The sequence below is a fragment of the Pyxicephalus adspersus genome, chromosome 5, assembly GCF_032062135.1.
Source record: "Pyxicephalus adspersus chromosome 5, UCB_Pads_2.0, whole genome shotgun sequence".
NCBI classification, from domain to species: Eukaryota; Metazoa; Chordata; class Amphibia; order Anura; family Pyxicephalidae; genus Pyxicephalus; species Pyxicephalus adspersus.
Window position 1 is genome coordinate 80,987,988 of NC_092862.1, and position 16,407 is coordinate 81,004,394.

Here is a 16,407-nt window from a genome sequence, read left to right on the forward strand (position 1 = left end):
TACATCTCTCCATTCCAGCGGAATTGGGGTTCAAAGGAGGGGGATGTCATTGTACACACCCATTTGTACACGCCCCGTGGTAGATTTATTTCACTGGTAGATTTTTTTCATTAGAACACCGGATAGGGAATCCCCCTCCTCCGCAGTGTCTTGGGAGGAAGGGGATCCCCCATCAGAGATCTCCCCGCGGCAGCCGAAGGGAGCCACAACAAGGAGGCTGAAGAGCCGCAGGTTGCAGACCCCTGGTCTAGGTTGATACAATAAAAATATTTTTTGTTTTCTGTATATGTATATGTGAAATATTATAATATACATAGTGATTTGCCTAAAAAAAAACCCTTGCTCTCTTCTTCTTTGCCTTCTGGTTCCCATGTTTTACACTGTATAAATAAGGAGTTGGCACCAATTGTTGTTTATATTATAGAATAAGGGTACCTAGTACCTATTTAATTGTTCTTTTAACACAAACCATAAATGGCCCCACACACGTCACCAGACACACACCTTGACAACTCCTCATTTCCCCTTTCTGACCACAACCTCCTCACCTTCAACCTCCCCCCACTTTGCCACTCAGACCAGGTCAATGGTATGGAGATATCTGTAACCTCGACCACAGCTTATTCAGAAACTACCTTACATCATTACCTGCACTATTTCTAAAATAACATCTCCCGCCTAACCACACTCTATCTTTGGCTCTGGATAAAGTTGCCACTGTCACCTTCCGCTACCCCCGTCCCTTGGAACAACAGTCACATTAAATATCTACAAAAAGTTGCTTATGCAGCAAACTGCAAATGTTCACTCCAGTGTCAAATGTCCACTGCAAGCCACAGGCAGGTAGCAAGGGATCACCTGACCTGCAGAGTCTAAGTGACATCTGGTCTTCACCAGCCCATCCCACTGCGGTAATGGGTAATGCAGTAGGCAAAAGTCCACCAGACTCTTTGCTGCTAAGTGTCACCATGCTGAAGTCCTGGGGGTCACCCAGTGCAGACCCCTGGTACAGATTCCTATGCACACCCCTATGCACACCCCAAGCCCGTACAGAATCTTATTACAGATTCCTTCCTCTGTACAAACAATGTGTGGACCTCTAATTCAGATCTCACTTCCGATGCCCCCAGGACAGACCTCCACTTCACTTCTACTTACTCTCAGTTCCAAGGCGCCGCTAACATAGTGGCAATATATAGGTAAGTTTGGTCTTATGCAGGTTCAACGCTGGTTTTTAACGCTGCCCACTGGGTACTGAATCAACAAAAGTAAAATTGGGTATATCTTATGCATGATACACAAAGTAGAAAAATTTTCATACTTAGAGAACTTCATAGAAGAACCTTTTACTTATAAATGTATTCTACAAAATGCCATTTAAAAAAAAAAAGTTGTGACACTTTCTAATAAAGACTAAAAAATGTAATTAGGTAATTCACTTTTATACCAGGCAAAATGACAAAAACATTTTTTTGCTTTTACCAACAAACTTTTTTTTTATTAGTTAAACATAAATTAGGTTTGGGCAGAGGCAAAGAAAGACAGTAAATATTTTGCAAGTAACATTTTTAAGGTTCCACAACTAGCAGTTTAACTAGTAACAGGTGTGGGTATCAATATTGGGTATAAAAAGAGCACTATACCAAAGGTTTAGTGTTTTCTACTTTATGCCTAACTTCATGAGAAAAATATCTGTAAGTATAAAAACATACACAAGATGGCTAAGTAGTTAGTACATTGTGAAAAGATTCAGGGAGTCAGGTGAAATCACTGTGTGCAAAAGCAAGTGGGAGACTTGCTAAATTCACATGACATTCAAGGACCTTCAAGCACCTACCCTTAGGTACTATTGCATTAGAGACTGGTATGCTACTATTAAGCCACACAGGCTTAATAGTACTTTGGGAAATCATTGTTGCTTAATACATTCTGCCACTGCATCAAAAATTGCCCCCTGAAACTGTATTATGCAAAGAGGATTTGATGTAGAAACCTTGGCGAGTTCTCTAGGCCCAAGCTCATCTGTGATGGATCAAAAGACAATAAAAATGTGTTCTGTGGTTAGATGAGTCCACATTTCAGTTGTTTTTTTGGGAAAAATTGTATATCATATTTTACATGCTGAAGATAAAAGACATCCAGACAGTTATGAACGAAAGGTGCAAAAACCAGCATCTATAATGGAATGGGGGATCTGTAAATATGTGAAGGCACTATTGATGCAGAGGCTGTTCAGCAGTTCAAGTTTGTATACAGCAAAAAGAGCAAAATTCCACTTGAAAAAACTGCAACAATTAGTTTCCTCAGTTCCCAAACAATTAGGAAGTGTAATTAAAAATGAAGGGGATGTGACCTAGTGGCAAACTTGCCCGTCTCCAACTTTTTTGGAGTGTATTGCAGGCATCAAATTCTAAATTTGTTTATGTTTAACAAATAGCAATAAATTTGTTGGGTGAAAATTCTAAAATCCCTTTCTTTGTCATGTTGCCTGCTAAAAGTTCAAATTAACTAATTACAGATTTACATTTTTATTGCATTTTTAGAATGTGTCCCAACTTATTATTAAGAAATAGGGTTTCTAATATTCCACGCTTTAAAAACCCACAATGCCTTACTGGTTACAGTGTACTTGAAGTAAGTTGTTTTCTTATTTGATCATTCAAGACAACATACCTAATCATTGTGATGAAATTATAATGTAATGCCTTCAACCACTAGATGGAACTCTTGCTTAATAATGTCCTGCTCTCTAAAAAAAAAAAAAAAAAAAAAAAAAAAAAAAAAAAAAGAATTTCCCTTTTGCACTTGCTTTAATGCTTTCTTATTTAAAGTTGTGAAAACTTGTTTAACAAAGGGATAGGGTTGGTCCCCAGTGTTCCTGCTGGTACAGTGCTTTAGTGACTTTGTCTGGTCATACAACTCACTTATCGGATCTGACTTTGTTTTGGTGCATCTGTGTTCACCTGTCTTAGATTTGTGTCCCTTTACTAAAGCGTGTCCTTGGTAAAAGGTAAGTTAAAGCCTATTTTGAAATATGTAAGAAATGAATAGGATGTTCCAGATGGAAGACAACAAGCAAACTTTTGGGAAGGTTGGATAAAATAAACCAAAACACAAATCATACAAACATACGTTTACAATGGGTTTTCTTAAACTCAGCATTTACTAGAACCTGAACATGGATATGTTAAAGCTACCTTTTGAATATTTCTTATATTCAAAGTTTTTTGCCCTTTTAAAAATGATTACAGCTTTATATAATGTTTCCATATACTTCGGTAAAATGTTGAATAACCATTTAACAAGTGTACATAACTTTGTTTTCTGTAACTTGCAGGAGCTGCAGGTGAACTTTGTTAAAATATAACTGTGTAGTTTTACTTCTGAGCAGAAGTGTGCTGTACCTTTAAACTGATGCTTATTTTAATGTGTTTTTTTTATTGTGACGGGTTATTATATTTTTGATGTTTAAAGTGGACACTGATTAGTTTCTGACTTTTTCTAGTAATGTGTTTGGTTCAGAAGGGAAAATGTTCCACAAGTGTGTTTTTGGGCATTGTTTTGGGGCATCTGACAGGACAATTTCTTTTTTAAAATACATTTTTATTAAGTTTCAATGATAAAATAATACAAACATAAACAATGGGGCAAAAATAAAAAGAAGACAAATTACAGACATATCAGGGAGAAAAATGGGATTAACAAAGGAATAAAACTCTTAATATTTCTTACATGACTGGAATGATTGAACAATTATTCATTAAACAATATCAAATAGTGGGTAATCGGTGCTCCTAATTTTAACATATAAAGAACACCAAACTTTCCATTGGGTTTAAAATTTCCTAAATGTAATGTTGCAATTGGCAAAGGCTTTTTCATGGTAATAATCGGAATTAACTTTTTTTAGTACCTCAGCAATAGTTGGGGTTGAATTATGGTTCTATTCTTATTCTTATGATTATGGTAGACATTCTTGCAGCAATTAGTATATAAGTGATAATAACTCTAAGATGTAGAGGATAGTTGTCAATACCAATATTTAAAAGTACCAGTTCAGGTGTCATTTTTATTGTGCAACCTGTGACTGATCTTAATAGACTAAAAATAGATAACCAGAAAAGCTGAATATTTGTACATTCCCAATATATATATATATATATGTGTACCCTTTATTTCTGAATTTTCCCCAGGGGTATATTTTCTAATCTGAAGAGTGTCTTCTGGTATCCTTCTCAGTGTGTTATGCATTTAGTTGAGTGTAACATACCGGTAGTTAGGACAGATGTTTTCCATTTAGGTATAGGGAATACAGAATTAAGATATTTTTCCCATACAGAAAAGATGGGTAGGTTCTACCGTTTATCTTTATTTTAAAACTGGTAATAATACATTGAGTTCCCCCCTTTGTTAGAATTTGTTTTTTGGGTGTAATTCCAGAATTTACAGGGTGGTTTTATTTGTTTGATTACAGATGATTTCATCATATGCTGGATCTGCCATAAATACTAAATTGGGAATTAGAACTTCAAATGATCTAACTGGTAATTGAAGTAGTGTAAAATCGTCTGTATACAGAGACGTTTTAATTAGGTTTTTCCAGGCAAATACTATTGCTACAATAGTGGATAATTTTGGTATTTGCATGGTAGTGGCTATGGATGTCACCACTAAAAAGGATAGATAGCCACTGCCTGACAATAATGATTTCTCAATACTAAACCACTTTTTATCGTTGTTTGGGAGGAGGCTCTTCTTCAAATAGTCAGTGAGAGTCGCCAAGTAGTAATCCTAAATATACGGGAGGCCTACTCCCCCTGCTTTTTTTGAACGAATAAGTAAAAATGGACAGCAATCCTAGGTTTTTTTTATTCCATATAAATGTATTTTTTGAGCTCTGAATTGTCTTAAAAATTGAGAATTTGAAAAATATAAAGGATTTTAGGCAATAAGATTAATTTAAAGAAGGCAATCTACCCATCCAGGATAGCTCTATCTTACTTATTCCATTAAATTAGTTTTGAAATATCCTAATTAAAGGTAAAAAGTTAGACTTATAGAGGTCCTTGCTAGGGTAAGTTAGGAATATGTCTAAATATGGGAGACCTTTTTGGACCTAGGTAAAGTGAAACTTTTTAGTAATATCTGCTTGTGAAGATAGGGATATACCCACATTTAGAATATTACATTTGGAGGAGTTGATTTTGTAATAGCTAAAAATAAAAGGAAGAAGTAGGCTTAGTGTGAGTAAAATGTCATCTGCAAATAAACCAATGACATGGTTTTCTTTATGGATTGGATACCTTTAATATTGCTATTAAATTTTTTGTTTGTGTGCTAGGGGTTCCATAGCTAACGGAAACAGTATAGGTGATAATGGGCAACCTTGCTGTGCTCTGTTGGAAATGGGAAACAGCGAGGAAAGCACGTTGGATATATGGACTTGAGCCGTAGGGAGTGTATACAGAGCCATAATGGCTGATAAAAATGCACCTTAAAAAACAAATGCTGAAAGCATATGTTTAAGAAAGCCCCAATGTAGACGCATCAGACGCCTTTTCGGCATCAAGAGTGAGAAATATTGATTGAATCCTAATAATCTCAGAATAATAAAGCAAATTAGGCATAGGGCGGGTACCGTCTGGGGCTTGCCTACTTTTGACAAATCCTATCTGGTCTGAGTTAGCAGAGCAGTTAAATCAAGTAATCCTAATGCAATAATTTTGGAATATATTTTCAAATCTTTGTTCAATAGAGATATGGGTCTGAAATTTTATGAGTGAGCCGGTTCCTTGCCTTGTTTAGGAATTGTCACTATTACAGCTTTCAAAATTTTACTTGGAAAAGATCCCTTTATTGTGACATTATCAAAATCATTGGATAAGTAGGGGGACATAATCTGCACATAAGAATTATAATATTCTGATGTAAATCCGTCTATACCTGGGGATTTATTTAAAGGGTGTGATTTAATTACTGTCTCTATCTCTTTAATGGAAAAAGGTCTATTGATATCTGAGTTGATTAGGAGAAAGTTTCAGAAGATTTGTGTATTTTATAAATTCCATATTTGTAGGTAGGGTGGGTTGGTGGGTGGTATTGTCATTTTCCAAAATGTTTAAGGATTGGTATTATTCATCAAAGGTGTTGGCAATATCTTGTGGATTAAATATTTTATTTTTGGTACTGAGGTGATATATAAAGGCTAGTTTTCTCCTAATTTGTTTATTATTTACTTTGTTTGCCTGATAATTTTTTGACTTTAAGCATTTGTACAATCTTTCTTGATTAGCGATCAGTCCTGTCTCAGACCTGCATTTTTAAAGCTCCTCTGAGAGAGGAAAAAAGAAATGGAGCTAAACACAATTGTGTTTATACCAAGGTAAATTTCTGTTCTTTCGAGATGGTTTAGATCTCCATTCTGGAATTATAGATTTCGGGTGCTTGATCAGATTTTGGTAATTTAGGATGTTCTCTGCAGGTTGTATGCCCCAATTTTCTAACAATTCTTTGCCAGCTTGTGGTGATTTAATTGTAAAAAGTTTTTCATTTTTGAAGACCAGCAATCTTACTTGGAAACCCGATTTATAATTCATTTGGTTTCAGTGAAGATCTTGAGTAATAATTAGGAATTTCCGTCTGACTAGAATTGTCATTTGGGAAACATCAGCATATAATGATGTATGAGCATATGGATCAGAAAGTGTTGGATTTTTCCTGGAAAGCGCCATTAGTTGCTCTTCTTTTATGGGGACATTGGATGCAAGCAAGTACATCTCTAGGTTCTTTTCAGGTAGATGTGATGGTTTGGGGAGCTTCTGATCTCTGTCAATGATAAGCTCAAATGTTGCTGCTGTAGGAATCAAGGTTGTAATCTGTTGTTGTAAGTAGGGAATTAAATCTACTGCAGGGATGTTTTCAGCTATGCCCCTGAATTTAATATTATTCCTCCTAGATCTATCTTCTAGATCTGCAAGTTTCAATTGTATTTGGTAAAGGGTGTCATAAACTTCATTGTGTGAGTCTACTAGTTCATTGTGGGCTGCAGCATAATCTCCCATTTTATTCTCAATGTGACTGACTCTATTCCCAACATCTTTTAAGTCTCCTTTGAGTTGCTGAGTAGTTGAGTATTGTCAGGAAGTCATTGTGAAGTGAGCTTCTAACTGAGACCAACATATCCTTGACGGTTGTATCAGATACAGGTTGGTTAGAGGTGGGATATGAATCAATTGGGTCAGAAGCTGTTATATCATTAGTATTAGGGCAATTTTCTATGTCTTGCCTACCTTCTGATACTTCCATGGACGAGAGTTTCAGCCTAGATTTGGCTGGGCTGGTAGTGGAGTAGGAGAATTGCGATGTGCCATTAAATCTACCTTTTCTGGAGACTGCTAGTCTGGAGTTGTTTGGGAAAAGTTGATTTTCATTCCCAAGTCAGCCAGTGGCTTCTCTAGCTCCAGATTTTTGGGTATGCATGATGCAAGCTCAAAAGGCTGTCTGACAGTGTACATGAATGGTTTTAAGGGGCAAGGTTACACAGATATGAGCCTACTTTTAGTACATACTGCGCACACAAGAACTTTTTTACTCATATAACTCTTAAGATCAAACTACACATTGTACCGAATGAGGCAATGTATAAAAGAAAATTTACTGCACAGAATTAGGTGATGTGGAAAAGGGTTGTAGAACACAAAATAGTGCATTGTACACAATGTGATGAAGAATATATAACATGCTAAGTAGCATACACTTGTGGAATAGAGAATGTACTCTACAGCATACAGAGTAAGGTAGTGAGAAAATGGGAATGTGCAGTGTGGTGTTTTTTAAACAATTGGAAATAAGGAAGCACTGTGCAGCATACAATACAGAACAATATGGAAAATGGAACATCAATGCAGCATAAAGAATAGCGTAAAACGGAATAGGGAATGCAAAGCACAGTGTACAAAAGAGTCTTTTAATATGTCTGAGAAGTGACTGAGACGTAGGACCTCATAAGTTAAAACTCTCGAAGGCTGGGGAATATACACTTTCATCAGTGAACCTGGGTGATCCAGCAAACCTGGAATGGATTAGCATGATTAGCATGATTTCCTAAAAGTAATTTGCTATTTGTTTGCAAATGTTTTCAATCCTGGACCAGACACTCTAGGTTAGCTAGATAACTCAGGTTCACTGATAAAAGTGTATCTTCTCCAGCCTTGGAGGGCTTTAATAAATCAGGCCCATAATATAACAGCTGCAGTGGAAGGGGTCCTGCAGCAGCAGGTTTTTAAAGTGGAGCAGTTTGCAGCCTGCGTACCCAAGTATCCACTTGTGGAAAGATACAGAGTATCTATAAACTGGGGCATATGCCCAAGTATGACCAAGTAGTAGAATGACTGCTAACCACAGAACAAAACATGATTCATGCTGGCTGTTTCTGCTGTTAAATTTGTGGAATAATTGCTCCACAGTGTCTGCAGCTTCATAGGCCATTCAAGACTTGATTTTAATGTTAATTCACTGGTTGCAAGGAAATGTAAATACAGACACGTCTTCGTTAATGACCTGCCTGTTTAATGACTATGCCAACATAGGGCCAGCTCCCTGACAAATTGGTTTTATGTGCTTTGAGAGAACTCTGGTCATGGAAAAAGCAGTGCAGCATTTTAGCATTAAATATCTTGTCTCACATAACCCTTTCTCAGTCTTGTTCCTTCAGTTTGTCAGTATTCACTACGCTAGTATTCACAATCTCCAAGAAAATATATTTTTTTAAATAAATTTCTACTTCATTGGACAAACCTGAGTAAGGTATTTTAGCGCTTATATCCTCTAATCTGTGTATTACTAGTATTATTATTAATATACTACTGTAAACATTTTAACTATAATAAAAATAATATAAATAGCGCAAAGGTGACAATATACCAATATCTAAAGATGGTTGATACATACTCACTTTCAGTACAGTATGCTGGAAATATCGCTTAGGCACAACCCTGAAATATGTTGCAGTTACAATCACATTCAGTCAGTGTTATATTTGAAGATGTTTACCAAAAAATGACTTAAATATGAATGGCTTTTTTTTTTTTTTTTCGTTTATGTGTAATACATTTTTTTTTGAAGTTTTAAGATACAGTATTGGCCAAAAGTTTAGTCAGAGACACAAATATTGTATTTTAAAACATTTGTGGTTTCAGTTTTTTTGGTGGCAATTCACATTATTGTGCAAAGTGATCTGATGTATATTAATCTATTTTCAATTAATTCAATTCAAAAGCTTATTTAGCATAACAGGGTAACATAAAAAAATTATTTTCACTATATTTTGCCCATGGCACAAAATGATCTGCCAACTTCATATCAGCATAGTCATATCATCAGCACAGGTTAAGGTAGAATGAGTACAGATTGTTAAAAAAGAGGGGCAGATGTGCTTGAAATCATTGTTTTTTGTGTTAGCAATAGATACCTTCAAAGAAACACTTCACTCATCATCGTTTTGCATCACAATTGACTATTGTGACTTCTGGGGAAAGGGTTACCTGTGTTTAAATCGTTCTCTCCATGGCAAGGACCCACTATACTGCTATTGCTCCACACCTGACTTCCTTCCCCTTTACTGGGTTAGCTCCTTGTGGAATCTAGCAAGCACAAGAAGAGGTTTTTTTTCTGTTCTCCTTCGTCCACACAGACACACAGGCCCTGATTTATTGAAGCTCTCCAAGGCTGGAGGGAATACACTTTCATCAGTGAAGCTAGGTGATCATGCAAACCTGAAACGGACCTGGTCCAAGATTTAAAACGTTTGCTGGCCAATAGTAAATGATTTTTTAAAAAACCTTTCCATGTTTTCTGGATCACCCAGCTTAACTTCTGAAAGTGTATTTTCTCAAACCTTGGAGAGCTTTAATAAATAAGGGCCACAGAGTTGGTGCTCACTTTGCAGGTCATCTTGGCAATGCAGCCTGTCCCAGAGCAAACTCTGCACAAATCTACAACAGCAGCAGCACAGACTTTTCCCTGCTCCCTGTGTGCATCCAATGAACTGTTATTACTGCCTATTGGCCCTGTCACATATCCACCTTTGATCACAGGGGCCCCTGGGATTGGTTTCAAAGGTATTACTACCTTACTTCAATCAAAAATTAGACACTCAGCAGAAAACTATAGAAACAACTCTCTCTAACATTTCTCATCTTAAACACAAAATGAAATACTGAGCTTGAGCAATGTGAAAGCGACAGGGAGAACCAGCTGCTAGACTCCAAAAATAAAATCTCTGTCTAGTTATTTTCAAATACTTTCACTTACAGGATAAAGAAATCATGTATGGAGCCTACCATAGCCAACAGGAACTATTCTTAGATGGGGAATGTATCTTGCTTTTCCAGGACTTCTCAGTTATGGTGACACAAAAGAGAAAGGCCTTCCCATCTGTTTGTAAACACCTCTTGGATTTGGATATTAGTTTTGCTTTGATGTATCCAGCTAGGCTAATTAAGTTCTGGCAGAAAGAAACAAAATTCTTTGATGACCCACAGAAAGCCTTGAAACGTATCCAGTCAGCAGATGAATCCTTCCAGACCCCCTTTAATCCCTTTTGGATCTTTTTGGTCTACTTTCACATTGTTTTTTCCTCAAAGACTTTCCTGTTTGTCCTCTTTTCCTAATGAAATGGTTAAAGTCACAATCCCATCACTTTGGATGGATCCCCACAATGAATGAGGATCCACTTTCCTGGCCTTGGATTAGTCTTAGTCAACCTTGATTGTTTCCTACTATAGTGGTTACTAATATTCCTGAAGTATATTGTAGTTTATTAGTTCAAAAAATGTATGGATTTGTTTTTTACTGCGGAACACTTGTTATTACTGATGTTTTTCTTCATTGCATTATGTTTTGTATTCATGAGTACCCATGTTGATCACTCTATACCATAGTAACATCAGATAAAAAAAACATAAGTTCATCAAGTTCAACCACTAGGGAAATAAACATATTCCAGATAAAACCCTATAAACACAGTTGATCCAGAGGAAGGCACACAAACTTATTTTAAAGCATGGTTCAAATTGTTCCAACAGGGAAAACAATCCTTCCTAATCCCATGATGCAATTGGATGTTTTCTAGATGAACAGTCTCTTGACTTTACTTTAAAATTTTAATACCCAGTTTTATTCTGTGCTTTTAGAAAAGCATTCAGCGTTTTCTTAAAGAAATCTAATACTTGCTTATACTACCTTCTGAGGGAGCCAATTCCATATTTTCACAGACCTTACTGTGAAAAAGCCCAGATGCAAAGAGTGTCTCCCTGTTCTTTGCAATTTCTCTTTTCAAGGGAGATTAGATTCAGGTCAGATAATCACTTCTCTTAGCTGAGCTCCTCTATTTCTTTTATTAGTTTAGTTGCCCTTCTACTCAGTCTCTCCAATTCCACAATATCATTTTTCTGAACCGGTGCCTAAAACTGGAGAGCATATTCCAGAAGAGGTCTGAATAATGCTTTGTACAGGGGCAGGATTAGGTCTCAATCTCTGCAGTCTATTCCTCTTTTAATACTGTGATAGCTTTAAAAGTTGCAGCTTAGCATTGCATGTTATTATTAAGTCTATGATCTACCAGAACCCCCAGATCCTTTTTCATTAGTGACTCCCCTAAATGTATTCCACCTTGACAGTATGCCCCCAAGTGCATAACTTTACATTTATCAATAATAAATGTAATTTCCTACTTGGTTGCCCAATCAATGAATCCAGATCTGCTTGTAGATTATAGACATCCTGTATGGACTTAATTCCATTACATAGTTTGGTGTCATCTGCAAACACAGAAATGGTGCTTTTTATCCCAAACTCTATATAATTTATTAAGATGTTAAACAGTAAAGGTCCCAACACTGAACATCTGGGGTACACCATTATTAACCTTACACTATTCAGAGTATAAATCATTAATCAGAACTCTCTGGATGTGGTACTTAAGTTAGTTTTCTATCCATTCACAGACTGAATTTTCTAAACCTATAAATCCTAACTTGCAAATTAGCCGTCAAAGCAAAGTTTATATTTATCTGTGTATTATGCATCTTCATATGCAACTTCACCCATATTATCTCAACCTCATCACATGCTCCATCAACAGTTTCTTCTTTCACATTTACTTTTAGATCACCCTTCACATACAGACACCACCACCTTTTTGTTTTACTCTGTCTTTACAAAAGAGAGTATAACCAGGATTATTGACAGCCCAGGCATGTGAGGAACAAAGCCAGGATTCGGTAATACCAACTAAGTCATAATACTCTTTATTCATTAGGGCTTCCAACTCCCCCATTTTGTTTAGCATTGGTGAATAGGCTCTTTAAACCATTGCTGCATTTGCCAACAGTGTTTGCCAAATCCTTTGGTTTTTCAGTAAAATTAGTATTGCATAAACCAATGTTTGTGTGTAACATGGGAAACTCCTTAAACTTATCCATAACCCTCACCCCAACTATCCCAAATCCACCCTTCACTGGTGATTGACCCTTATCAGACCTTTCTTCCACCTTATATGACTGTCCCACCCCTTTCTGTCCTAGTTTAAATATTCCTCCACCATTCCCATAAATATTTCCCCTAGCACAGCAGACCCCCTTCCATTTAGGTGCAAACCATCTCTAGCATATAGGTTGTACCCCAATGAAAAGTAAGCCCAGTGCTCTAGGAGCACAAAATCTTCCCTTTTACACAGGACTTAAGCCAAAGATTTAGCTGCCTAAGCTCCAGCTGCCCTTCCTGTGTTACTCATCTCGGAAGGTCAACCCTGTCTTCCATGTTTCCTGTTTAAAGCTAGTTTCAGAGGTCGTAGGTCCTCTGCTCCTTCTCCTCCTTACCTTGGTTGACGGGGATGAAGCATTTGATGTTGAGGGCATTTTGGACTAGCCAAATCCAGTACTTTGTCAAGTGGAAGAGAACTCATGGGTTCCATGCCAAGAGATTGATTTCACCCACATTCCCTCTGTTCAGCAACCTGCAGCATCGCCTGCATCCCTTTATATGTGAAATTTCACAATTCTCTGCATCCCCTGCACAGAAACTGGGATTGTGCTCAGCTGACAGGGATTCTGCTGCTATTGGCTGCTAGCCTTTTTAAACCTCTCCTGTTCCAGGCTCAGGTTGCTGGATCCTCTGTGCATTTCCTGTGCCTTTGCTAGCTAGTTCTTTGTTTGGATTCTCTGAATTTGACCTCAGCTTTGCCTTGTCTGCTGCCTACTCTGGTCTCAGCCTGTTACCTGACCTTGCCTTGGCTGCCTTGGTGGTAAGCTGTAGCCAAGTGGTCAAAACGTGGGTGTGGCAAGAAACGGCAAATGTAGTGCTCCCAGTTGTTCATGTCATAGGTATCCAGTAACCCCTATTATTGTGTCAGTGTTCTACTCCCTGTACATTTTCCCCACTTTCTAATACCTGTTCTGTTAGTATGTACAATTTTTCCATTTTTGCATTGCGACCCAACTGTCCAGTGCTAGTGTATTTTGATCCAACTTCCGAGTAATCAGTGTAGTATAAGAATTTAGGCATAGTTCACATTAGCAGTAAAAAAAACTATGCCATTTACTGCTCCTACGTGACTACTGGCAACTGCTAGGCACCTGAAATTGAGCCATGATGCTGTGGTTTTTTGTACCTTCGTTTTTCAAGCAGAAGTGTTTTCTGGAGTGAGGAAGCAGTAAATGCAACCTTTCTGCCACTGTGAATTCAGCCTAACTTCAGATGTGTCCCTGAGGCTATATTTAAACTTTAGTGAAAAAAAAATTCACTAGATTTCTCCACAAACTGAGCCCAGTGAGTCCCACACTGGCTCAGCTTCCCTCTTCTTACTGATGCTCACTGGTATGTCCAGCGCTGCCTGGCACTGCACATTTGTGAGCACTCTGGCAGTGCAGTGTGATAGTTGAGTGTGTAAAGTCTGCTTGTCATGTTCTGCATTCTAACAACTCACTATGTTCAATCCTTCATGTCTCCTAAATTGTTGGTCGTAACAACTTGAAATTTTCATGGTACACAGGGTACTCTCAAAGCTACTTCATTTCTTTAAAGAATTTCAAGATATGGGGGTAACACGTTTAAAAACTTGTGAAAATTGAACTGGAGTTGCTGTTTTAAAAGAAAGTGTGTCTAAAATGGGGGACATTTGTGGCTAAACCCCTTTAAAATTTCATTACAATGGCATTATGAGAACATAAAAAAATCTCTACCTATCAAAATGCCATGCCCAGCCTTGCCCTGTGACACATATCCATCCTTCTGCTTCTCTACCTTGAACCCCAATTTCTCTAAGATGGAGAGGTGCAGGTAAAAGAATAAAGGTGGAAGTGGGGGACACTTGTGGCTAACACCCCCAAACATTCATAACCATGGCATCATTACAATATAAAAATCTCTATGCAGCAAAACATGCTGCCCTGTTACAAATCACTGTACCTTTTTATTACCTGAACCCGGTTTTGTTTTAGTGGGCAAAGGTTTTGTTCTAATGATGCCATAGTGAGGAAATTTTAGGGGATGTTAGCCACAGATGTTTTCCACCTTTACTTACATGGTTTCTTACACCCTATTCCAGAGAAATGGAAGTTCAAGTGTTAGAAGTGGGCAGTAATATGTAACAGGGCAGTGCATTTGAATAGGCAAACGTTTTTATGTTCAAAGCATTGGTCAGACCACATCTGGAATATACAGTCCAGTTTTGGGCACCAGTTCACAAAAAAGGACATTGTTGAATTAGAGAGAGTGCAGAGAAGGGCAACTAAATTATTAAAAGGAATGGAGGAGCTTAGCTAAGAGGAGAGATCAGCTGAACCAAATCTATTCTCCCTTGAGAAGAGATGTTTAAGGGGGGATATGATCACCCCGTATAAATATATAAACGGTCCATAAGGAGAACTTTCTTCCCCATTATTCACTTTGAGATCATTACAAAGAACAAGAGGGCACTCTTTGCATCTGGAGGAAAAGAAGTTTAAGCTCCGGATAAGGGAGAGATTCTTCAATGGTCTGTGAAAATGTGGAATCAGTAAAGGATAGCTAAGCTCCTCCATGCATACTTGCCCTCTGCACTCTTTCCACAACCAGCACTTGCCTTCCCTGACCAGTTTTTATCTTGTCTTTTTATCAATTTTGAGTTCTTTGCAAGGTCACTGTTGTCCCATATCGTCCTCCCCTTTTTAATGTCTTTACTGTTCCACGATATGTGTTTCATGGGTACATATTCATGTAGTGGTGCCACATTCTTATTATTAGACATTCAAAATATAGTCTTGATATAGAAATGACATGAAGCGTTTCTTAGAAACTTAGAAATTATCTGCGTCTTCAGGAGTCTATATGAGATCTGTAAATAAAATACAAACAATTAACTCATAAATAGCACAAATAGCACAATAGTATATATCTATATATATACTTATATGTATTAACAAGCACATAACTATTGTTCATACAGTAGGAGTGGTTTTCTGCCCTTAGCACCTCATAAAGAAGGAACAAATATGAATGTCAGACTAATTTCCAAACTATCCATAATCATATCACTGAATTAAATTAAAAAATGATCTTGGTCATAATCACTGTTCCTCTTATGGGTTCATTTAAATTTATCCTATATTGAATCCCTAGGGTGAAGAAAAAAGGTGAAAAAATAGTACAGACTTCATATCATATCATATTCATAAAAAGAACTTCAACTTTTATATCATTATAATATCATCGAATTAACTTCAAAAATTTTCTTGGCCATAATCACCATTCTTCAATCACAAGTTAAAGGGTGAAAAAATAATACAGACTTTCCTGCCATCTACCTGCCATCACAATAATATATTGTCCAGGGGTATGAAAAAACTTTAAAGCAATGTAAGGCCCTGGTCCAGCAACAGTACTCGGCAGACACCAGTCCCCCAATCTAACCCCGCATTCTTCACTTATAGCAAGCCCCTGCTCAGGCTTGGGAGACTGGTTGCATTTCCCAGCACACGGTTAATCCCAGGATTTAGTGCCCAGGGAATGGTGTCTGGGGAAGTGCTCGCAGAGGACCGGGAGCTCACAGATAAAGCAGTACCAAGATTCCAAGAGAGACAAGTCCAGAATACAGAGCAAGGGGTCATACAGAGGTAATTCATTCACCTGACGAGGTACACAAGGGCAAGACACATTTAGAATCGGGGTGACAGGAAAAAGATTGGCCCTGGCAACATAAACTCACAGAGTCAAAAACAGGCACTGTCAGTGAGAAGGAAAATTCCATCTTGTTTGTAGCCTTTATTTTGTAGCAGAACCATCCATGAGAAATATATCAAGCAATCTTGCTGCATTGTGGAGGGTAAATATCATATACAACTGATTGAGTTTCTTTTGTGTCTAATGTGT

General features: G+C 37.4%; 1 protein-coding gene across 1 annotated transcript in view; it reads left to right on the forward strand.

Annotated features, from left to right (window-relative positions):
- Window positions 1-2,882: 2,882 nt before the first annotated feature.
- The window catches only part of AHRR (aryl hydrocarbon receptor repressor), a 284,245-nt gene continuing 270,720 nt past the window's right edge, over window positions 2,883-16,407 (forward strand). The window contains 1 exon segment of the mRNA XM_072411941.1: window positions 2,883-3,010. The gene's annotated coding sequence lies outside the window, so the exon portion shown is untranslated.